Below are 26,404 nucleotides of genomic sequence, written 5' to 3' on the forward strand. Positions count from 1 at the left end.
GCCTGTGTAAACAGAAGCTGGGATGTGAGAAGGTGGAATGGTTTCATTTCCTTTCAAGAAAAATCTTACCCTGGGAGAAAAAATGGGGTTACATTTTATGAATTGGGAAAAACTACCCTTTTTTCACAAGGCCAAGTCATGTAAACACAAATTTCTCAGCTCTCTTCCACACCCTGCCCCCTTTCACTCCACTCAATCCTTAGGGAAACTGCACTACTTTCCTGGGACATCCCAATAGAGTTGATATATCCCTGGTATTTTTGGGCATCTGAGAAAACAACTTTATCCTTCATTTCAAAATAACAATTGAGTGCCGCACCACGTGCCTTTGAGATATGATGCAGGGTAACCCTATGAAGAATCCAACCACAGCCATGGAGAAAAGGAAAGGGGGTTATCTGACTGGGGTGATGCAAGGGTGATGATTAGTTGGCTGCACTGAGCCATTGTTCATTGGAACATAGTCTTTATTCATAAATTATAAGTAAAGATCTGCTAACTGCCCAACTGAGGATACTTACTCATCTGTGTACTTCAGTCCAAGTGCAATAAATACAGATCAAATGTTCACCATCCATATAATAACAAGGATCTGATCCAAAGTACATTTTTATTTCTACAGGGTTACCTTCGATCACTTTGTGTTACATATGGGTGCATCATTATCTAAAGGAAAATAAGAGATGGAGCTGAAAACAATTTAAATTGCCAGTTGGAACTCTTGGGACACTCTCTGAAAAGTAGTGCATTAGGCAATACCTATTTATACGTTTTGTCTGTGCAATTTACAGTGCCATTTATTTTACATAATTTCATAATATTTTCAGTGAGTGCTGAAATTGTTGAAATAAATAAATTGGAAAATTAATAAAAAGCTGATTGTTTTATTTTGTTGGGTAATCATTAAAAAGTGTATTATGTTGGACTTAGTGCCATATTTCCCAGGATGCTGCAGGAATGTCCTGCTTACAAAATGAAGAACTCAGAAATTAAAAACAATGTGCTGAGTGTGGCAGGTCTGACCTCACACCTCTCCCTTCCATGGACAAATTTTGATTTGATCTTCTGTTGCCCAATTGTATATCTCTTTTACCAAACATCCCTGCCTAATTGAGAGCACTGGAAGGAATATGTGTAGCCAAAAAAGCAGTTTGTTTTGCATGCTTGTCATTGAGCACAACTTTAACTTATTATATATCATTCATCTCAGTGTAAAATAAGTTTTGGTCTTCCCTTCCCTTCCCTTCCCTTCCCTTCCCTTCCCTTCCCTTCCCTTCCCTTCCCTTCCCTTCCCTTCCCTTCCCTTCCCTTCCCTTCCCTTCCCTTCCCTTCCCTTCCCTTCCCTTCCCCTTGTGTGACCATATTTTAAAGGATTTGAGAGTACCAAAAATCATTGGAGGTTTTACCTTCAGAAAGAGCCCTGGAAGGTATGTCCCAAATTCACATGCATGGATTCAGACAATTTAAAGCACAAAGATTTCCTCTGGCTAGCATTTGCTTGGTAGAGGAAAGTTGATGCCTCTGGAGAAAAAGTCAAAGTAAGCAATAATTAGGGGAGCAAGCTGAGTCCTTGGCATGTGCTGGTGGAGGCATTTGTGTCTCCCCTACTATCCTAGGATTGTAAGGGACATTTGGGGACAAGAATACAACAAAGTCACAAAGAACCAAACCACCTAAAAGCCTGCCACGATGTTTTCTCAGGGAATTAGCTGGGCTAGTAGCAAGTATTACTGTCCCAAGATATTCTTCATCACTCATGTCCTGGAGATTGTTGTACTCAGGGCAGGTGTTCTTGGATGCAGGTGTGCTCCAACTGCCCCCACTGCTGGTCTGCCTTGGAGCTTTGAACCACATGGAAGGCAGACCATGTCAAAGAATCATGGAGCCATAAAATGTTAAGGTCATGGAAGGTACCTTAAAGATCATGATCCTGTCGACCTCCCTGCCATGGGCAGGGACATCTTCCACTAGATCAGGCTGCTCAAGGCTTTATCCAACCTGGCTTTGAACACTACCAGGGTTGGGGCATCCACAACCTTCCTGAGCAATGTGTTCCAGTGTCACATCACTCTCACAGTAAAGAACTTCTGAATATCCAACCTAAATTTCCCCTCTTTCAATTTGAGCCCATTCCCCTTTGTCCTGTTGCTACAGTTCCTGATGACAAGTCCCTCTCTGGCTTTCCTGTAGGTCTCCTTCAGACACTGGAAGTTGCTGTGAGGCATCCACACATCATTTCCTTCTCCAGGCTAACCAGTCCTAGCTTCCTCAGCCTGTTTTCAGAGAGACAGGTGCTCCAGTCCATAGGGGAAGTGCTCCATGTCCTGTTAAATGGCAAGACTCCATCACAACACATCACTCCACCTACAAATTGAGCTCTTTCCTGCTGGACGTACCTTTCTCTGACTTTACAAAGCCACACTGCAGCATCCTCAGATCAGATGTAAATATGAGGCAGAGATCCTTCAAACATAATTTATTAACTCTCCTGTTTCATCTCTTTCCTGCCTGAAAACTGATAAAGCAGGATTTACAGAAGTTGAAAAAAAAAAGAAAGATCTGTAGACTTGTAATGTCTCCACTCCTAAGACATGAGTAAGGTTTCTCTAGGTAAGAGAAACCTTGAGTAAGGTTTCATGTTTTAGATGGGATGTGTGACACATCATTTTAGATGGCAGTGAAGTAGATGCCTGTGTCTAAGCCAGTTGTGGAATTTTCTTCTTCTTGACTTTGGGGTGCATCTATCATATTTTTATGCCCCTGCTCAACAGAGCACCAAGACACATGTTTTACTTTAAAGTGCTGGTTCCAGGCTTTGCTGTGGAGAGATGGCTTTGACCACCCCCCTGAGTGCCAGGCTGAAGTAGTTTCTTAGTGTTCTTTTGATGGGATGTTTACAAAGGATAGCAAAAAATATCCCACTACCTCTGGCTTTGTTCGAGATAGCAGAAATTCTAGTGAAGATCTATCAACTAAGCCAGAATTACAGAAGGTGGAGTAAATAAATTAGTTTTCAAAGTCCTGTTTAAACTTGTGCATACAGGTTCTTATCTCCAAAGCAAGGTGTCGCTCTGTTACAGCAGCTGTATTTTTTGTGTATCTGTGACAAGCTTTAAAAACCTTTTTTTTTTTTTTTTTTGCATTACTGACTTTAAAAATATTACAGAAATGTACTTCTTTCAGCTTTAGGGCAATTTCTTTGAAAACCTCTGTTCTGTTATCTATTACTACCAGTGGTGGCCCACATAAGAGAAGGCCCACAGACAAGAAACGTGGAGCTTTTTTTATGATGGAAAGGAAGGCTATTCCTGCATTCTTTAGCTAAACTGGACAATGTTTTTTTTCAGGAACAAAACTTCCATGTTTCATCTGGGGGGGGGGGGGGGGGGCGGGCGAGAAAGCCTTAGCTTTAGCTTCTGTATAAATATTTGCACAATGCTAATTCTCAACTTTGTGTGTGATCATCTTTAATTGCTTTAAATACTACAGAAAAGAACCACTGATTTTTTATAAAATAGACTGCATGTAGTTATATAGGGAGGTTGAAGTAGTGGTCTAAATGTACACAGTTCAGTGAAATATGGAAGGAATGGATTTGTCTCAGAAAGTCTGAGATGAAACAGAGCTATTTCAGGAAAGCCATTGCAAGTACCAACCTGGCAATTGGCAATCTCTGCACCTGCTAAAGATCTACATTAACACCAGTTTCCACTGCACTATCTTTTGGCTGTATGAGTAAGAACAGCACAAATTTGGATTTCAGAAGACCTTACTAATGGCACAGTGGAAGAGGTTGAAGCTACAATGACTTCAAGGAAGGAAAGGATAAAGCAGCTGGCAAAGGGTCTAATGTATGTTCAGAGGGTTTTGAAAGCTGCGCTGATGTTAAAATTAAGCTTGTGGACTGATGTGAAATATAAGACTGTCTCCATGAAGCTTCTGGCAGCTGCCCTGAGAGCCCTGGTTGTTACAGAGCTGTTGCACCAACACAGAAGTGACGCTCTTAATTGCTTGGATGAGATATACCTGGGTTTTGCTCTGCTTACTCTCCCTGCTTTGGGCTATTTAAGGATGTTTATTTGCATAGAGTAGGCTATTAGAAGTATTTTTAGGCTTTGACTGTTTACTTATTCCAAAGTAAAATCAGCACTTTCTACTTCTCCACTAAATACCAAAGGAGAAGTGTCCAAGCCATAGCCCTCAGTCTGAAGGGGGCTCTGAATTTTGGAAGTGTCCCTAATGCTAACAGTGAGCTGACTTGAAATCCTGTGTCTGACCAACTCCAGACTTTCTGGGATTTGAAAACTGAACTTCAGATTTGATATTTGGCTTCTTAATGAAAATGGAAAATTGAATTTCCTCAGCCTTCCTGAAGAACAGTCCATGAACCTGATGAACTCGAGATAAAAACAAAGACTAGCAGGATGCTATGTCCCATCTCAGACAGAGGTTAGCAGGAGTTCTGAGCAACGTGGGACTAGCCCCTCTAGCTGGAAACTTCTTTATTTGCCTCTGAGCTCTGCAGCCACTGGGGTTCGAGACATGCACAGGTCTGCAGTGGTGAGTGAGCCATTTCTTTTGTTCAGAAGAGGATATTTGTGATGAGGGAAATCACAGATTTTATGTGCTCATTTTTTTGATCCTTCTTAAGCAAAAAGAGAACATTTAGAATGTCAAAATCTTGTCTTAATATTTCACTAAGTCTTTCATAAACTTGTGCTGTAAATGGCACTATAAATTCTCCACTATGGAAAATTGCTATCTGGTTTGAAATGAGGCAGGATAAATAGAACTATAAAAGGTTACCTGGAGTAAACAGATAGGGTTTCCAAAATATACCACATGAGATAGATTGGAACTCATAGTAATCTGTTTTCCATGCTTAACATATGATCAGCATCAGCTGAACCCTGTAACTGAGCTGCCATCTGTATCAATCCTGTTCCTAGATGTCTTGGCCCTGTTAATGAAATTTGGAAGTGGAATTGTAAATGGATTCAGTGAATGGTAGATGTCAGCCCGTTGCGTGATGGGCAATCATCAATCATCCACTGTCAGTTATTTCTGTCTCAGTGAGTAAGCCTTTATTTAAAACATAAAGTAAGAATGTTGCCAGACCACAGGAACAAGCCCTGAGCTGTTTGCAGGTGCTGCTATTCACAGCTGCCAATTAAACCCCTGACATTTCCATAATGGCCAAGAGGCAAAGCATATGCACTTGATATAAACATTTTTGTAAAAATTAATCTCAGTTTATCAATACTTCACTTTTTTTTTTTTTTTTTTTCCCAGAGCGACATACAACATCCTACTTTTTGGCCTATTGTTTGTTTGCTGTAGAAATAGAGAAATACGAGTTGGAAAGCAGCCAGGGCATTCATTTCCCCAGGATATACAGTAGATTCCAGGGGCTTATTTCAACCCTTAATTGGGGAGGGAAAGCACAGTAGTGAGGAATTCCACCTTCAGAAAATGGTGTGTGTGCCCCTTGCCCCCCCAGCCATGTGCACATGCTCAACTCCAGCATTTCTCATCAGGTGCTGGCCCTTACCTTGGTAGAAATGTAATGTTTGGTTTGGCAAATGCTGTCCCTCAAGTCACCCAGCCCATTGTGGTTTGTTGTTGCTGTACCAAAATTTTACCTTATCTGGATTTTTATACAGATCTCTAGCCATAGTTCTTCTGGCTGGTCCTTCTAATTACCCCTCCACTATCTGAAGAAAAAAAAAAAATCCAAACCACCAAAACCTAAAAATGTGAGCACATTTTAATATGCTCATTATTTTCTTTTGGGCAGGAGAAAAAAAATAAATTGTCATCTCAACTTATCAAAGACATTAATCAGAATTCCTGCAAATTTATATATATTTCATGAAATTGCCAGTGATGGGCCAAGGTGGTTTATTTTTGTTGTTGTTTTTCTTTTTCTGCCTTTTCTTTCGCCCAAGAAAATATTTTCTTGGTACAAAAATTTATGTATTTCTACAGAAAAATAAACTGCCCAGCATTGCCACCTGACAGTTATAGTTTGGAGGACATTAAACTTATCAGGAGTCCTTTTATTTCTTACTCTCATCTGTTTATCTTCTGGGGTACCCTGATCTGTAAGTAAATACAGAAAAAGAAAGAACTGCATTCAAATTTTGGAGGAGATTTCATTACATGCTGATTGCTCTGCCACTTTTTCTGCAAAGACTAGACAAGGCAGAACACTGAGAGGGGAACTGGGTAGCACTGGGGCATTTTAAACTTGTCTTCTTCACTCTTCATGGTACTGGGGAAGATCACATAAGCCATCCAGAAATTCCAAATGGATGCTCATGTTTCGTACTGTCTGGTTACAAAATGCTGCACTATTGGATGAAATTATTTTCTGAAACCTATAGAATTCTGTTAACATGGTATACTTAAAATTGTTGTTAGAGATCTTGCTGGCATGTGGGTTTTAAATGGGGTGTAATTGTTTGCCCAACAGCTGTGCCAGGGTGCTCGTTGTCAGATGCAGAGGTGCCAGTGCAGTTTTATCAGCGTAATTTATTATTCTTCACTTGACTGAAACAAGCCATCCTGCCTTAAGCATTCCATGTTAATAGAAGTGGATAAGTGTATCCATACTGAGTAATTTCCTACCTATCAAGGAGCTGAAGTTTGAAGTATAGATTGAACTTTGCTAAATGTTCTGTTTCTTTTGCCCATGTAGGTGCCTTGTGAAGTTCCACACTGCCTTGCATTTCAGGAATAGGTGTTACTTCAGGACTAGTTTTCAATTCAGCTAATTCAGCTAATTTTCTAACAAGTTTCTTAATTTCTAAAATTTTCTTTTTCATTCAAAACCACTCAAAATGTTTGAGATTTGTGAAAACATTGTCTTTAGATATTAAATAAGAATGTTAAAACCTGAGTAATGTTTTGATTAGGTCTCTTTAGAACTCGAAGAACCAAATTGGCTGAGTTACCCGGGGCAGATCAATTAATCCCACATATATTGCCATTTTGTTTTAAAATAAAGAAAAAAGAAAGCACTAACTTAAAACTGGCTGACTTTAAAAAATCATAAATCAAAAAATCTCCCAAGCATCAAGGGCTTCCTTGAGCATATTTTCGTGGCTGTAAGGTAATTTCCTGTGTTCAGGATGACTCAGCATTCATTATCACCCAAGATAACCATCCCCTTTGAGTACTTCCATGTAAGCAGAAATCACTCAGGTTATGCTGCTCTGTTGTCCCCTCTGACTTGGCCCCCCTTCTCTGAGCTAAAAGGCAAAGGTAAAAAGTAAGTAATCCCTGTTGGGCTCAGCTCCTGTGTTTCTGTAGATGTTAAGGCAATAATAACAATATTTCTCTGAGTATGTGCACATGACAATGCAGAAATGCCCAAGCTGGCTGTAAAGGAGCCATTGTGGATACTGGACACAGTCAAGATGAGACAGCAGAGAGCACCAAGAGGACTAATTAACCCTGCTATTTGGCAGTGGTAGCTCCACGTAGGAAAATTTATCCTGCCAGAAAGCAGGCTCATTTCTGGTAAGCCCATTTACAGCTAGTCTCACTACTGGAATTTGCAATGTAGACATGTGTTCTGTTAAGGTGACAAGTGTGTGATTGCTTTAAATAAAAATATGGAGGTTGGTGTTTTGAAGGTAGCTAAGGGCTTCCTTTGAAGGTGGTTTAAGAAGTAGCTACCTCCAGTCATCTCTTTTGCAACTTCTGCTGAAGATGGTATTCCCCATCAATCAACACATGGGATCACATGCCCACCTATGAGCCTCATGTGTTTATGTACAGCACAATATTTTAGCTTAAATCACTGAAGAGGATGTGCTTGCATTTACAGTCTTATTCTACATGATGAACTGAACCAGAGCGATCGTGTCTCTTGCTGTGGCAGAAGCAGGCAGACAGCTTGGTGATAATGCTCCATATCTCTCCTTTTAAAAAGCCCAGAGAGACCTGGGTGCCAGGGCCCATGGAAATGTCTTTCTGCTTTACACTGCATTAGTGTCTGGGCACATCATTCTCCTCAAAAAAATAAGGAGAATGAAATGAGAAAAAAATCCCCTCAAAAAAATGTCTTTTTAGGGTTGTGGCATTATCTAGTCTCCTACTGTAAAGTTTGATCCTGATAAAGAAGGCAAAGCACAAACCCAGATATCCAGCCTGACACCAGTGAGATTTCTCTCGTGCTTAAGTCAAAACATATTTTAAAATCAAAATTCACTCATTCAAGTTGTATTGCCTTTAACTTCAGGGAAGTTTGTACACATGAACACTCCTGGTACGAAGAGATACTGGCATGTACAGAAGGATTTGGCATTATGAAAGAAAACAAGTACCAGAAGCCATTCTTCCTTCTGTTGCTGCACTCATGCATGATGAGCTCCAGGTTTGCCTCTTGCTTCCCAGCTCCTGAGGCTGCCCAGCTATGATCTAGTGTACTGACCTTACTAGCCAAGTAATGGCTTTCATGCTACTGAATCCCATCAGGAACTTCATGTCTCTTGTGGTAGTCTTCATCCGTGGCTAACTTGTATTATCATTGGCACGCTTAAAATTGTGATGTTATGTTTCAAATGGTTTTAAAGCTGAAACACACAAGGTCTTTTCTTTCTCTTCTGCCTTGTAGGATTATTTTAGCTCTACACATGCAAAACCTCATATTAGGCAAGAAATTAATCATATCAGGGTAAAGTAGCTACTGAAAAATTGCCAAGCACCATAAACATTGGTAAAAATGCAGGCCAACCATTTGCACAGCAAGTAATTGGAGCTAGAGGTTCACTGGAGCGGCGCACAACTTTTCATTTTGAATTAGAATGCTTTTCAAACATAAAATGATATCTGAGAAGACTGCACTACCTAAAAGGTTTTAGTAAACACTGGGAAAAAAAAAGTGTTAAAATATGCTGGAGAGATCAATCATGCTTTGTGGTTACTTGCTCCACGTAGTTTCACACACATTCTCTGATAAACAATGTCCCACACACTCTGCCCAAACCCATTATTTTCTTCAGCACCAAAGCATCAAGGGCCAGATCCTCATTTGGTTTAAGTCAGCAAAGCTCTGCTGAGGTTGACTGCTTGCCATTGATTTATGCCAGCTGAAGATCTGGCCTGAAGAGTGACAAAAATATAATTTTATGTTTTATTTATGGGTGTAAAACAATAGTCCTAAAGGGAGCAGATGTTCCATGTCAAGGGAGGAGGTTTATTAAATGCAATTCCAGACACAAAAGCTAATCTCTGTGGTCAGGGGAGGCATGAGGCCTGTTTTACATGATGAACTTTAATTGAAATCTTGCTCTTTTGTGTTCATTTATTTCTTCTATTTGGGAGATGACAAGCATAATTTTAAATTACATAGCTGCCAGACACCTTAAGAAACAATAGATACTTGTCTTAGACACCTAGAGAAGGTTAGACAGTCTTCATTTGTCTTCCCAATACCTGCTGAAATGGTATTAATTTGGTATCACATATTTTTAATTAAGTGGTCACTTCACTAAAAAAATTTCCATCTGTTTCAGATAGAGCTGTGGGGAGAAAGATCATTCAGTTTTAAGGAGAGTTTTGAAATTGTAAAATGTCTTTGGTTGGTTTTTTTTTGTTTGTTTGTTTTTGTTTTTTTGGTTTTTTTTCAATTTGGATTTAAACCCAAAGGATTTTGAAATCCTCTCAAGAAGGGAGTGTCTGCCTCCTGCCTTTAAGTCTCAAGCCCCAAACCTCTAATTGTCCCCAGCACCAAAACTATTCCCTTTGTGGACAGTCTTCCCTCTGTAGGTCCTAGAGCAGGACTGCCAAAAATTGAAGTTAGGGAGCTGACAGAAAATCAGTGGCAAAAACCTACTTGCAGCAACGTCACTGCTTCTGAAGCTCTCTCCATCATGTTTTCTTTCAGTGAGCCGACAGTTTTGACTCCCACACCACTCTAAAAAGGAGACAATATTCAGTGATGTGCCTTTTCCTTGGGTTTAAATGCCACAGAAATGCTCCATGGTGAGATCTGAGCTCTTCAGAGGCACACAGCAGTAGTCAGCTGAGCACTGTTGATTCACATCAGATACATCTTGGACCAAAATGTATGAGATTTACTCCCTGACCTTCTGTGTTCCTTCCCAGACCCTGACAGACAAGTACAGTACATGGATCTCTAGAAAACAAGCTGTACTTATCAGAGGCCAACAGTGACATGTAAACTGGAGCTTTGGAAAAGATGGCAAGTAGAAGCAAATTGGAGTGAATATTCCTGCATTCTATTAAAAGAGAGGAACAAAAATAAAGATTGAAGGAGGCTGTGTATGGAAAACAAAATGGAGAGGGAGCAGACTCCAGTGTGTCAACTTGGGTGGAAATCCCACATTTAATGTGTGATTTTGTTCTGAATCAGGCTGAGCACAACAAGTTTGAAATTGTCTATGAACCAAAATTAGAAAAAAAAAAAATCTGAGGCTAAGCTGACAATGGGATGCAGGGAATGCTGAAACATTTCATTCATATTTCAGCATAATTTTTTGTTAATTCATGTTAGAAATCTGGTGCATCCTCATTGTAACACTTTTCAACACAAACAGCAGCAGCAACTACAACCTTCCATTCTATAAACCTCAAAGGAAGAGCTTCCAAGGTTCTAAAAAAGCCTAATACTTGTTAGCCTCCCTGGATAAGAAGTTAATGGAATAAATTTTTCACAACAGATTTATTTTGTTTGACATAACATTTGTTTCCTTTCAATCCACTCTGAATAACATTTCCAGTTGCACACTTCCAAAGGCATGACTCACTTCACGGGATGGAATACGTCTATGGTGAGTGTATTCTGCAGCCACACTGGACTTTCTAGACTCCTTTGTAAGCCTCCCTTGACCCTTTAGGACACAGTCTCACCTGTTTTAAATCTCTTCTTCAGGATGATGTAAATCAGAGCCTGGAAATTTTTTTTTTTTTCCCCTTATCACCAAAAAGTAGTGTAGGGTGGTGACTAGGGATCAACCTAATTTCACCCAAATATTCTTGTCCATGGGGATAGTTGCTGTAGTATGTTGTAGTAAAGAGTTCACACCTCCAGATACCATATACAAGTGAGAGAAATATTTATGTATTGGAGGGAAGTCACAGAAGAATAAAATGCTCCAAAAATACAAACTAACTTAGAAAGAAGTATGAAAATGCCTAAATGTACACAAATGCAAAGTGCAGGATGAATATGTTATATACTGAATTATCAAATGTGACAACAATCTGAGGGACAGTAAAAATTAAGACTTGCCAGGGAAAGAAAATAGAGGATAGGGTGTGATAAAAGGGGAAACAATTTTCTTATCAGATGATCTGTTTAGTCTGCAGACCAGTTTTCAGGAGAAGCAGTAGCCCCAGAATTTGAGTAATTTCATGCCAGAGCTTGGAAATGCACAATAGAGATTACTCCTGTCTGGGAAGGGAATGAACAGAGGGTCTACTGATCTCATCCAGCCCTCACTTCATTCAGCAGGAATCTTTTCCACTGACTGAAGAAGGATTTGGATCAGACCCTTTTTTACCTACCGTGTTGATGTCTGTCTGAAAAGACTTAGGGAAAGACATGAACTAGAGCCCAAGTATGACACTAAGAATGGCTTTTTTGGGCTGTGGTAAGGAAAAAGGCAAGTCGCAGAAAATTATGAAGGAGGCAGCTGGCAAATCAGAGGGACTGTTTTACAGCTGCGAGCTGAGTCAGTCCCTAAAATGTCTTTATGGAATTAAATGACATTAAGCTTGGTGTCAGTAATTCCCTTAAAGCTGTAAGCAAACCCTTCTCGAGCAGCAGATCTAAGGGCAGCCTCATTGCTTGGCCACTTTTCCTTTTGCCACAGCGGGGCTTTGGTATCCAGCTTACTTTATTTTTACACACAATATTTTAAAGAGGTTTTGCTATGGTTAACAAAGCATAGCTACATTTTATATCTGATTCAAAAGAAAACAATAATAATAGAATTGGGGTAACATTTTTGTATATGCCTGACTGGTTCCCTTTGCCTGTTTTGAACCTACCTAACGGCAAACCTCACTTCATTCTACACTGCTCTAATTAATTTGACAGGACTGGAAACTTGCTCTTCCTGTTCACACTTATTATTCATCTCTTCAGAATGCCCTGTAGGGAGTATGAAGCACAATAAAGCAGTATTTACCAAATCCCTCAATGCTAAATACACCTTTTAAGCTGACTCTGCACAACGCCAGCAGTGAGAAGATTTGACTAAAGGGCAGCCAAAGAAAAACAACATTTTCCAGAGCATCATCTCTTTACACACGGCTAGCAGGTCTTAGGCAAAGAAACTATGTCTTTTTACCGCACTTCAAATTCTACAGTAGGCTCTGGGGATCCCAGCTTAGCCCTACTGTATCTGAAAGCTTTGCCGTAGCCAAAGCAAATGACAGAGTGATCATACTCAATAAGCTCTGATGTAAGCTCACAAGAGCCACTGAGTAATTTCATACAGGCGTATCTTTTAACCTTTCATCACCCAAATTAGAAACATCATAACACAACATAAAACACATCTGAAAAATCCGTTGGAGACAGGAACTCGGCAAAATGCAAGTAGAAGTAAGCGTTCTGAGATTTAGGTGTTTTGAGAAAACACTGAAATTGAATGTTAGATTTCCTTTTTTAAAATTCTCCATGCAGAAAGGAACCTTTTATTAACACACAAGGTGATTAAGGAATTTAAAAAGTGAAACATGCTTATTTGCACACACTGGGGAAGTAACTCAGACATTTCATATTTTAAAAGTGAAAGATCAATGAAAGACATTTTCAGCAGCAAGTTGCCAGTTGGGTCCTCAAATCTAATAATGAGGTCCCTTTGCACATTTATGCCTCTGTAAATCTCACTTTACATGAAGCTAAAGTTTTCAGAGTACTTGAGAAAATTTCTACATGGCATAGGGCAGCACTGTGCACAAATACCCACATCAGTCCTAAATGAACTAACTCAAGTACCAAATGGGATAGAACCACTGTAACAGAGCAGTTTTTCCAGCTTCCTGCTCTTAACCTCCAAATTTCTTTGTGTGGCATCCACTGGAGTTAGAAGCCACAGTATGCAAGTCACAGTTTTTGATGGGGACTTAATTTCAAAGAGGTGTGGAGAAGCAGATAGGCATTCAGTGGGATTTTTCAAGGCATGTGTTAAAATGGAAACTAAAGTAACTGCACTTACATGCTTCTGAAAATTAAACACTTTAAACTCCTGAAAAAAACCAGAAAATTAAATTCCTGACCTTCTTCTGAAAAACTTATGTTGAGTCATTTTTCCCAGTTCCTGAACCTTCTTATTTATATTTCATGAAAAAACATGGACACAATCGCAGATCTCCTTCCTTATTCCCTTTAGTCTCTGCTTTTCTCCATTTATCCTCTAGTTTACCTACAAAAAATTTAAACATTATTCCTTTCACAGTCATGGAGTTCTTACACTGATGTTACACTGTTCATCTCTAGGCAAAGTTTAATGAAGACAAACAGGAGACTCCCATCAGTTCAGCTTGGTTTTGGATCAGATCCTAATAGAGAGGAGTTGGGCTCATTGAATTGTACACAGAATAACAGCTCAACTCCTTCAGGCGTAACTCCTCTATGAATTGTTGTAGAGGAAAACCCACTCTAAACAGATTGAATCTGGGAAAAAACCTTGGATAATTGGGAGTAGAATGGGTCCATTGACTCCAAGAGGAGCTACTGCATGAATAAAAGGTGGGCTGGCATTGCCTTTTGCTGTGTTATATATGAAAGATGGTTCCTGAAACTAATTAATCCTTGAAAAGATCAGCTGACCCATCTCATTGTTAGCAATACATTTTTAATTATTCATTTTAGTCAAGCATCATTTGAACACAAGTCAATTTGCAATTTCATTAGAGTACAGAAAAGGCCTGGGGTCTATTCCCAGTAAAAAGCAAAAAATCTCTGGCAAAATTTCATAAAAGATGTTAATCCTCTAATTAATTTTATGTATCAAGCAAGAATTAATGTGTCCTGTTATTTAAGCAGAAGTCATCTTACCAAGAAATGCATTTTGTCATACCTTCCCCTCCAGGAAAACCTCTTTACAAGCTCTGTGGCAAAACACCCTGGCAACTAATGACTAGCTTTGAAGCAACATTCTCAGACCATTTGCTTTGATGACATTTGGAGCTTTTTTCTCCCCCCACTACTCATTCCAAAGTCTATTGTAAATGTAGTGCTCTCACTGCACTGCTTTTGTAAACTAATCAATAAAGTAAGATTTGTCAGGTTGCATCTGAGGATTATCACATCTTTTAAGACCCTTCTTGGTTGAGCTGCAGTGCACATTTTTAAACTAAACCTTAAATGAACAGATTTGAGTATGTTATACATACCATATTCACAGGCACGCAAGTGTGACGCCTTTCTTTTTCTCTCTTATATTAACTTCAAAACCTTAAAACTTCTGCCAGTTAACCTTCCGCAAAACTGACATTATATGGTCATCATACATAATCAAGTGATGGATTGCATGCCAAGAAGTCACAAAGAGCAAATGTTTACACTTGTTATAACTATTACAATTAAAGTATTGCAAAAATAGAAAATACAATTACTTCGCTCCATGCTAAAGAACTCCAAAGAAAACATATCCATGTTAGTAAATACTGAAACGAATTCTGAATACCTCACAAGCCTCAGCAAAAATCCTAGAGTGAGGCAATCTATACTCACAGAAATGAATCTAGATGAAACTATGGGCCACAGAGTTTCATCTTTATTCTCACTTTTGACTTTTCTTAACAAATGCTAAAATCTTTAGGTCCAATTTCTCATTTCAATGGCTTTGTGTTACGTGTCTCAACCATACCTCATCTCCTCATCTAATTTAATAAGATGCAAGCTAAGGAAGTACTTAAGTTACTTATCAAGGGTTTCAGATGACACATTATTATTTTAGTCAAAAGTCAATATTTGCTAATCATGTTAGTAGAGGAATTGATCCAGGGCTACAAATCTTGAATTGCTAAGGCATTTAAGATTAATTAAACTTGTCTTCTCCTCACTTGACATATACACACATAGCACAACACCCCCAACCCCCACCCTTACCTCTCTTCTGAAATGGACAAGTCTCTGTCTCTGTAAGGAAAACCTGTCTAGTCTGCAGCATGGTATGAAAACCTCTTAATTTTCTCAGCTTTCTACATCCACTCTTGGGATGGTCATTCAGAGCCTGACTTCAGGTACCAGGGTAGGTCATGTTCAGCATGTTGGGGTTGTGCCCTTTCTCCTTGACACTAGTATGACACCAGTATGACACCAAACCAGGCTGTTGTATTCTACCTGTGATCTTTGCACAATACTGCTGTTGAAATCAGGGGAGAGCTGCATGCTGAGAAAAAGCAGAGCCAATCTGGCAGTGTGACACAGACTGAAAAAGCCTGATTGCTCATCTTGTTTCAACTGAGATTGTTCATCCAACAGTCACACACATTAAAGGTGCTGAAGTGCTGAGCAGGTCTTATTCACGTAGTGGCAGAAGGGCAGAGAGTTTACGCCGCACTGTTTATCCTAATTTTCATTTTATCATAATGTGAACAGTTAAAAACTGGTCTATGTCTTTCTCTCTTTCAAAGGTGCTGTTGAATTTGGTGTGTATAACATGCAAAGGCTTAGCATGTTTCCTAGGGCTAGGTGCAGTGTAAGCAGGCAATGTGCAAGCTTCCACATGCAGACTTGCCAGCGCACGGTCAGGTTGGATTTCCAACCCTTCTGCCACGACAGCCTCAGTCTCCTCTGAGTGTACCATCAGCTGCTCAGAGGCCATGTCAATGTCTGGACATGTGCATTTGATCAGCAATGTGGTGGCTTCCTGATAGGATCATATATTTATTCAGAACCTTGCTTAGAAGGAGGTGCAGATCTGCATTGAAGCAGGAATTTCATAGTGGATGAAATGTGTCTTATCTGCTATCCAGCATATATTGCTGTAGTTTGTGTACTGTGGTTTTCTCTTGCTTGACTTTAACCAATTATTATACTGGTCTAAACAGAGTGGATTAAATGTTTATATGAGAATAATGGAGCAGAGTGGAGATTTGCAATCAGACACATTAGGAGAGATTCTGATCCACATAAAACTTGGGCAAACCAGAAGGATGGGTCTATCTATACCAGATTAGCCCAGATTTACACTCATAAATGGGATAGTAGTGTTGGAAGCCACAGGTCTGATTCAACAGTCACTTGTAAAATTGTTTTTTTGCAAAGACTTATAAAGTGGGAAGTATTCACTGTTACCAGGAGATGGAACTGATATTGTGTAATAAATCGTACTGTGACTGCATGGGGTTTGATAAAGACATGCAGAACATCAACACGCACATTAAAAAAGTAACTGTTTTGAGCACTGTGTTATCCAGCCTGCATACATTTCAGATGGGCACATTATTCTGTATAGTACTCAGATGGACATTTTGTGAAATCAAAACAACGCATTCTGTTTAAAATTCCAGCTAGTGTTAAACTACTAATCTAAATGTGCTAATAGTGGCTGTCATGTAAGTCAGCATCTGAAAGCCTCTCAGCAGTAATGCCCTATCCTCAGGTAATTTCTTTTTCATATTAATTCAGTAAAAAAAATAATTTACTCTTTAAAGTGGTTCTTCCTTCCCCCTTCTTAAAATTAAACATTATTTTATGCATGTCTTTTAACTTACTAATTTATTAAGTTAGACGTGCCATACACAGGCTGAGTTTCTAATTAATTTTATTTATTTACTTGTCTTTGTATCAAGCACGGTGTTATTTTTAGTGTGCTTTTGACGTATTCAAAATCTCAGCTTTTTCTATGTGTGTGTATCTACTTGCCTCAGTAGATTGTAAGCAAATATCACACTTACCTTTTCTGGTCTATGCAAACTCAATTTGATAATCTTAGCTCATCTTCCAGTGGACCACGTATCTGTGTCACAAATGTCACCTTTGAAACTGGCACTAATTGGCATTCATGTTGGAATTCTCAATGGAATGGCCACAGACACAAGGTGAAAATCTGGCTCTGCTGAAGGCAACAGGAGTTTTGTCATTGACTTTAATAGGGTCAGGACTTCTTCCAGAGTCTGAACTGCCTCTCATACAGATGTTCAGACTGAAATGGGAGATTCAAATCCTCTGTGTTTGCTCATGACTAGTAAAATGTCATTTTCTGCTAACCTTTGTCCTCTCTCTGCCAGGATCTAGTCCTTTTTTATATAGAGAGTGAATAAGATAAGACCTCCACTTCCTCTTGCATTGTCTTCCTCAAGTCCCAGTTCCCTTCCTTCTCTTTATACTTGATATAATATCTCTCCAGGCCCAGTGCAAGTTCTCTATCTTCTGTTGTCTCTTGATTCTTCAATTCTTGTGTATTTTTAACTGCTCTGTTTTCTTAGCGACTCTACCTTCAAAGATGCTCTTGCTCTTGAAAAAATGAAATTCCTTTCATTCAGTCTGTCTTTCTGACAACCCACTGATTTCCTCGTGTCTGCCTCCACTTTCTCAGAAGCTGTTGTTTCTTGTCATTATTAAGAAGCTTCTCAGTCTCTGGTGAGAGAACCTACACTTCTCCAGGTTCTGTACTTTTCTTCATCTGAAGGCAAGCTTTGTCCTTTCCTTTACTGATCCTTCCCTCCCTGGCTTCTGTCATCTGCTCTCATTTCGATTTGCTTTGGATATGCACCTTCACTGACAGCTCCTTTATTGTTTTGTGTCTCTCTTTGCCACTTGCTCTCTCCATTGCCTCACAGAGGTATCCACGTCAGAATCCTTGATGCACTTGCCTTTTGTACTTTCACAGTCATTCGCTTTTGTACATCCTGCTGTCACTTACACAATGGCTTGACTTCCTAAGGTTATTTACCACTTCTTCCTGATTTTCAGATCCTCCTCTATCAGTCCTGTTATGCTTGCTGTTTCCTGAGTTGTCTCTTAGACCATCTTTTCTCTTGTCTTGCTGCCCCTTCTGCCATTGATTTTCTTCACTGTCGAGGTGGCGCTCGTGATTTTTTTCAACACAAGCAAAAAATGTTATGATCATCTCTGTTCTAGACTGATGATGTCAGCAAGATCTCCCCACTTCCTCTCCTTCCATCCAAAATACTGCTTTCCAGTACTTCCAGTTGTCTCCACCAACCAGCACCCTCCTTGATTTTCTACTCCCTGCTATAAGAAATGCAAGCCATGAAAAAACTCAGTGAAATCTACAGATTGAGGTTCTGCTGCCATTTATCTTCCACTCAGTTTATGACTGCTTCTCCCATTGTTCCCTTTTACAGACTTCCTCTCCCTTCTTTTCCCTTTCTGTGCTTTCCGCTGTGTTGCTCCATAGAGGAGGAAGCATTTTTTGTTGTCATCCCTGAAAAATTTTTTTGTTTGCTTCCTGAAATTTTTCATTAAAACTCATCTCTCAGCTTTGAACTGTGCCTTTCAGTCAAGCAGAGCCTTTAATGCGCTGGAAGACAAAAACTGTGATACTGGCCAGAGGCCTGTTACTGTAATCTCATGCCCAGGCACAGCCCCAGTGAAGTCACTGTTCCCCACATTGCCTGGAGATGGTAGAGAGCACAGATTGGTGCTCATGTTTGAACATTCATGTTTGAAATGCATGAACAGCATGTTCAGTGTGCCTCAGTACATCGCTGCTAAGAATGTAGAATAGTCACTATACTGACATGTGAAATAATTGCATTCCTCATGTCGTGAAAAAAAAAAAGTAAATGGTGAATGCCTTGAAGCCTAGAGCAAAGCTGAAAGCTGCAAGTTCTACAACTGCTCTTGTCTGGCATTGAAACACACTGGGTACGCTTTTGAAAGTTTTCCATTACAAGTAAGGACAGGAGTTCTTGGTACACCCAATTACTTGTTGTGACTTAGAAAGCATTCCTACACAGAATTTCTACTGGGTGAGTTTTTACAACTAAGGCTATGTAGGAGTTAGAAAGAGGTTATCTTAGTTTTACAGAGTAGGGTGATTTTTTTGGATAGGTTTTTATTTTATTCTGCAAAGTTTCTCCTGCCAACCTCAAAGGAGTGCTGGAGGAGTGGAACAACTGAACTCCCTATGACAGAAATAACAAGATACTGCAGTGTGTGGACCATTAGTGAGATATCAGAAATATCCCCTCTGATACAGGAAGAGAATTATGCCACAGAGTATGATACAAAATATTTAATTCTTTAGGGTCATGAACAGCAGGCTCTGCAGGCCTTGAGAGTCCAGATGTATTGTGGACAAGCGAGTCACTTTCCAGTTCATAGAGGGATACTCTTGATATTATGAACTTCAGACCAATGTATTCTGTGTTCTGCAAATGGCTCTCTTTTTGTGTCAGGACCACGATACAGTTTGGACAAAGTCTACAGCTGAAGGTTTTAAGTGGTGAGTTCCAGAAAAATGAATGGAATAATCCAGAATTCAATCTCCAGATCCACATGTCACAACCTTTATGATAATTGAAACTCCTCCAGTACAGGAAATCAAATTAAATTAAATGCTTTGAGCCACTGCATGACCTCTCTATTCTGCCTTCCTGGTCATGCAATCCATATATTATGCTGAACCATTTTTCTTTACAGTGTGGTAGGAAAGGTTTTCCTTTGGGAACACTTCAGCTCTGAGCCAACTTTGACCTCTGAGTCAGAGTTCAGTGCTTCTCCACAGTCTAGAAAATCTGAAGCTGACTGCCATCCCTTCACTGAGACCCCGTGGCACAAAATCCTGTCTTCTCTCCCACACCTGTCGGTGTAGTGATAGCAAGACCAGCTGGCTGTCCCTTGGAAATCAGGCCTAGGCCTGCCCTCTCCATCACAAAACTGATTTGAATATATTTACATGATTTACATGATTTACATGATTTACATGTTCAAGTGCCCAGGATTAACTCAGTTGGTCAGAGCATGGTGTTAATAATTCTAGGGTTGTGGGTTTGATTCCTGTATGGGCCATTCATTTAAGAGTTGGACTTGATGATCCTTGTGGGTCCCTTTAAACTCAGAATATTCAGTGATTCTGCAAAGGTAATTACTGCAAATTCCTGGCCTCTGAGCTAATCAGGGCTAATCAAGCCTTATGACCCCTTCAGCACAGCACTGGATGGACATGCAGTGTTTACCTAGGAATACTGAAAATCTGTGTGGTTACCACGTGCTGTAGGAGTTACCCAGCTGCAAGTAAATTTTCCCAGGCATTTAGAATACATCTTAGAAAAAGGAATTTAAAAAGGCATCGCTGTTACCAAATGGACCATTGCAAACACCTATCTTGGCCAACAAAAGGTGAAGCACACCTGTGGGGCTGGACTAAGAAACCACAAGTTTACTACTGAGCTCAAAAGAAAGTTTGCAGGTTTCTGTTGTAAAAGGACCTTTTGTGTATCAGAGGTTGACTTTCTGCACACAAATCTTCTAGTTGTGTAAAGTGTCCCCAGCTCCACAGAGGAGTTGTGACAATTTACACTAGCTGAAGTGCTGCTCAGCATTTTTGGTTATGAACCTTTTTTACTCATGGCTAGTTAGAGCTCTTGTGGGGCTGTCAACAGCACTGTGTGGGTGTAAATCTAGCTTTAGATGACTTTGGAACAGTTAGGAGACGAAGTATATAAAGTGGAAGCACCCTTGAGCATATGCCTGGCATAACCTTACAACAGAATGGTGCCACAGCAATAAGAAATATAACTATCTAAGTGAAGACCTACAAATAACGACCACCAAAAAGTTGCCACACAGCATAATTAGGTTTGTGTTTTGGCATAGCTTATTTCATTTCTCTCTGTGTTTTTCAGCAGTTAAATCCCAGAACACACCAAGCTCCTCATCCTCCTCAGGCTGTTGCGCTAACTTACCTACATTTTCTTCTAGAAATTGTTCAGTTGAGGAATGGCATCAGCCATTTATTGAATTAAGGTTGCTAAACAGTCGAAGAGCAGCCTATGGTAGGCAAGGCCTAAGGTACTGACATGGAACAGCAGTTCTTCTGTACTCCTCTTGGTAGTAAAATAAGGTTAGTGTAAATGAGAATTAAGTTGTGTGGCTAGCTACTTTCTGTCTATTCACACAGGTAATTCACATGTCCCTGGGGTGGGACACAGCTATGCTGCAAAGGTTGGGAGGCATTTTCACAGCAAGGCCCTGAAACACAAACATTTCAGAACACATTCCTCTCCCTGTAACACTGTGAGTGGTACCAGCAGAAAACCAAGGTAACAGTGAACAAGGAAACCATTAGAGGCCTTTGTAAATCTCTCTGAGATCAACATGCACAAAGCCAGCAGTGAGTAGGAGGAAAGAAAAGCTCAGTCTTGTGAATCTGTATCAGTTGTCCATTCCTAAGGGAAGCTGAGCAGAGCACAACATGACATTTCAATTTGTTTTCCAGATGTCGTGTGGGAATTGCAAAGGATACAAAATTAGTGGATGAAAGATGTATTTCTAGGTAACACTAAGGGGGAGAAGTAGGTCACCTGAAAAAGATATTTCTGTAGAATTTTTTAGCTTTAATGATACCAAATTACAGCAAAACTTCCCAAGACTGTTCTTGCAAGTCATTTATACCATAATACATAAAATTACAGTAAGTACCCTTTAGTACTGTGGCTACTATTGAAATCAGTTTTGAAGAATGTGCTCCATCAGTAGAAATATTTTGATTTAAGTTCCTGTTGAGGAGCATTCTAAAACATATACTTTAAATTACACTCTAAAATAAGTCCCATGATATGGACTTAAGCATGGTACAGAGTTATACAAGACTACAGTGTATATGGTACGCTGGCTCAGTGTAACTAAATTCTTCTCCAATGTCATTACGTTGAAGTAAATTTTAAAGCAAATAGGTTCATTTTAAAATAGGTTTACTTCTTAATTTTACCTTATAGATATTCTTGTATAGAAAAATAATTAAAATATGTATACATATATAAAATGGGGCAGGGCTGGTGCTTTCAGCTGTTTTTCAGCTGCAAGCATCTTGGATTTTACCAGCAGTATGGCAACAACATGGAGGAAACAGTCACACAAAGGACTTCTTAGGGTGAGAATGAAAGAAATTAAAGTCCCAGGCCTTCTTCCATCTTCTCTAATTTCTAGCACCAAATCAACTATTAATTAATTGAAAGACTTCCTGTGCATAACAAAAATCAAATCTGAAGGGTAGAAGTGGGCACAGCACTACCATGAAATGAAAAGGATGGAGAAATTCTACTGGGTGGACTGGGTGAGAAAAAAGTCAGCTCTTTAGAGTCTAAAAAATAATAGCACTTTTCAGAAGTTTGATGAAACTGAGTGAGATGATGGAGGAAAAAGTCTCAAAAAAATCCTTGAATCTGACAAAGAACTCATGTAGGCAATCATTCTTACTAGAGAATCCATGGTGGATTCTCATGATATGGGACCTGCAGAAAAGGTTCAGTTTGTACTTATATCTTTAAGAAACTCCATTAACTAGTCTGTAGGAAATCAGGCTTAATTGCTTTCAGTGCTCATGAAACTACTTGTGTTTTTTCTGGAACACAGGCAAATTGCTGAGATGACAAATATATGTCTTCCAAGAATCTCTCTCTCCCTTTCATCAATGTCTGAATATTTTCATTTCTCAAATGTATACTTGTTTGACAGTTTTATACCTAACAGATGTTTTATGTAGATTTGTTGGTGCCTCAGACTTATCAAGAAAATGAAAAAAGGATCTGTCTTTACCTGGTCTACACCAATCACCATTATCTTAAACCATTGTCAAATTTATTTCCATTCACCTCCATAAGTCTTTCCACAGGCTGTCCTGCAAGTTTTCTTCATATCTCTCTGGTTAACCATTACAGAACTACCATTTGGTCAGACCCTTTTTAATATGTTATATTATCAAGATTTGACACTCTGGTGGAGTGTATTCAAAGTTTGTTTTGACTTCTACAGATTTTTCATCTGTGATGTGGAGCCTTTAAAAAATTTCAGGTCTGAAGATTTCTGTATAGCTTATATGAGCTTGTTGATCTGACTCCACTCACATCCTTTAGAAGCAGTCCAATTGTTCCTCCCCTCCACATCTAGAGATTACAGACTGCACAGCTTTAGCACATCAAACTTGGGATTCTGAAATGTCAGGAGTAATAGATTTAGGAAGTAGAGAATATCTGAGGTACAGATCTAACCAAAAATAAATGTAAATTTGAAATAGTAGATTGCTCCAGTCTCCCACAAAGGAGCAGAAGTCTGGTTGTTATGGAAGCCTTAACAGGACAAGATTCCTGGTTAGAACTAGACAGCACATCACATCAGATATTGTGGCATTACAATTATGAAAGGGAAAGGGAAGAAAAGACCTGTGAGGAGTTTCAAAAAAGTCCATGTGAGATATGGATAGCAGGCTTCTGTGAAGAGCCTCTGTTGGCCTAGAGAGAAAACTGTACAGAAAACAGGTCTGTGAGACTTCACTCCCAGCCCATAAACAAACACAGTTTTCTTCTCCTTTCTTACTATTGGTTGGCAGTCTGGCATTGCAAAAAAGGAGAAAATCTTGAAATCTTTTGACGTTGTATGTTGGATAATTGAGATCTTTGTTGGTTTGACTGTCACTTCTGATATGTGAAGATGGAAAATAGAGTAAAATCTGGGGTCATTTATTCATTGCTAACACTTATTCAAGTTCAATAAAGGAATAGCTATTGCAGGTAATGCTGTCTTCTTTTACAGCATTTAGTGTCTACAAAAACATCTATCCCTACTGTCCCTATCCAGGTAAAGTATAGCCTAAAAGAAGCAACCAAAAAGTCAGGAATTCTAAATTGTCAATTTGTAAGCATATTTCAGGAGTTTGCTGTAGAACATGACAGAGAACTTTTTCTAAAAACGATCCTTTGCAAGTCATTATTGGTGAAGGAGCCAGTTCTGCTGGTTTTGGCTGGGGCAGTTAACTTTCTTCCCAGTGGCTGGTGTGAGGCTGTGTCTTGGATTGTGCTGAACACACGGTTGGTAATAAAGATATGTTTTTGTTGATGCTGAGCAGGGCTCGCACAGAGCCAAGACCTTTTTAGCTTCCATGATGGTGAGGAAGTCAGGGGTGCATGAGAGTTTGTGAGGAGACACAGCCAGGACAGGTGACCCAAACTGACCAAATGGATATTCCAGACAATATTGATACCATGCTCAGTATATGAAGTGGGGAGAAGAAGGAGGAAGCGGTGGAGCATTTGCAGTGCTACATAACATAACATAACATAACATAACATAACATAACATAACAACATAACATAACATAACATAACGAAACGTAACATAACATAAACATAAGAACATAACAAACACATTTGTCTTTACAAGTCACTGGTAGGTGTAATGGGGGCCTGTTTACTGGACATGGCTGAACACCTACCTGCCCATGGGAAGCAGTGAATTAATTCCTTGATTTGCTTTGCTTTCCCTATTAAACTTTCTGTCTCAACCTGTGAGTTTTCCAGCTTTTCCCTTTCCAACTCTCTCCCCAGCCCTGCTGGTGGGGCAGTGAGTGAGCGGCTGCAAGGGGTCTGGATGCTGGCTGGGATGAAACCAGGACAGAAGTGTTAACACTTCATTTACTGTTCCTGAACTCTTACTCAAACCTTGGAGTACACATTTTTCTAGCCCTCATTATGTCCCTTTCCTTTGTTGTCACATTTCAGCTTTCTGAAGACCTCTGACACCCAAAGGTGCAGCTAAGTATCCACTGGGATATTCAAAACCAACTGTTCATCGAGCTCTTTATCATATCACTCTGAAGCACCAATGTGACTCCCCATGTGCAACTTCCTAAGGTCCTTAAATATCCTTTGACACTTGGCCCTACAGCCACGATTCTGCAAAATGTGCCTGATGTGCCCTCAGCTTTAGGCATGTGAGAAATGCCCTCTGCTCAGCCAAGAAAAGGAGTAATACCCCAAATGTAACTTGCCATGATCAGTTAAAATATAGTATTTTATTTGTATCTCTTCTGTTCATGGAGTGTGGCAGTGTATGCAAAGCTTCATTCCCATGTCTACACAGATCCTAATTTTCCAGGGTTAAAACTGAAATCAAGCTTTTGCATTAGTGAGTACAAGCTGCAAAGGACAACCTTCATTAAAATGGAAATCTGTAAATCCTTTAGTCTTCACCTCTGATAACCACATGGTCTGAGGTGAAAGCTGTTAACTTTGGCCTTTAGAAGGTACATGTAAATGCATTTTTTTCCCCAAAAAACTTTGAAAATGTGCATAATCAATATTTTTGATAAATGCTAGTGCTAAAGACAAAAACTACTTGCAATAATAAAATGCATGGGCTTGATTCTTTATTTACCTGAACCATCCCCTTCCCTCCACTGCTTTAAGGAATTCACTGAAAGAGCAGGATCAGGCCCTTAATGGTCTGCCAGCTCCATACTGGCATTATACACAGACAACTGCCACTGAAATTCCACTGAAATTCCATTCCTAGTTCCGTAAGAACAGTACATTAGGTACCTTTAAGTGTTCTAAGAGGCAGGACTTCTCTGACTATTCTGACAAAACCACCAGTACATGTAGAAACCAGAGCTTTGAGCAAATACTGCAGTTACGATTTACAGCACAATTGCCAGAGTCTTCCCAGCTTCATCTCTGATGGCTACTTATTCAGGCTGTCATTTTTAGCTCCACAGATTGTATCTGCCTTGGCCTCTTCCACAAACACGGGATTCACTGGAGTGTGTTGCAGACAATACAGCTCTCAAACAATGAAGCATTTGTGTTCATTTTCTTCTTTTTTATCTTAGGAATTCTACTATTTAGGTCACTATCTGTTGCTTCCAGCTATTCTTTCTTGAAAAATTGTAGCTCTTTTTAGGCTTAAGAAGATAAAATCAATGAATTCATCTATGTTATTCCTCTGGGTATAAAGGTCTAGATGTAATAAGTGATACGCGTGGTATAAGATTACACTGCTATTCCTGAACTGCAGCCCCAAGATTAATTGTGCCTTATAGGCCAAAATTTGAAGAACTGCTGGGTGCTGGCCTCTCTGAAAGTCTGATACAACTAACACAATAAAACCCCAGTATTATAAATTTCTAAAATGCTTTAAATGTGATACCTCCCTGTCATGAAAAAGAAGGGCGTGAATATACGTCTGTGTAAAATTTTAGATATAAATATGGAGAATAATGGTGAATGGATCCTCTACCTGATTGTATCTGCCTTTCCTAAAAGAAATGAAAAATTCCACTACAAGTTTTACTTGAAAAAGCTAATACTTAGATTTTAGCAAGCAACATCACTCATTGTGAAATCCATAGCTGTGGAATAAAAATTATACTTAGATCTGGGGACACACAGGAATTCCATTTACATTACATTTAAGCTCACTGATTGCTCTACTGACATAAAAAATTGG

Source organism: Cinclus cinclus, chromosome 3 (genome assembly GCF_963662255.1).
Source record: "Cinclus cinclus chromosome 3, bCinCin1.1, whole genome shotgun sequence".
Lineage (NCBI taxonomy): Eukaryota > Metazoa > Chordata > Aves > Passeriformes > Cinclidae > Cinclus > Cinclus cinclus.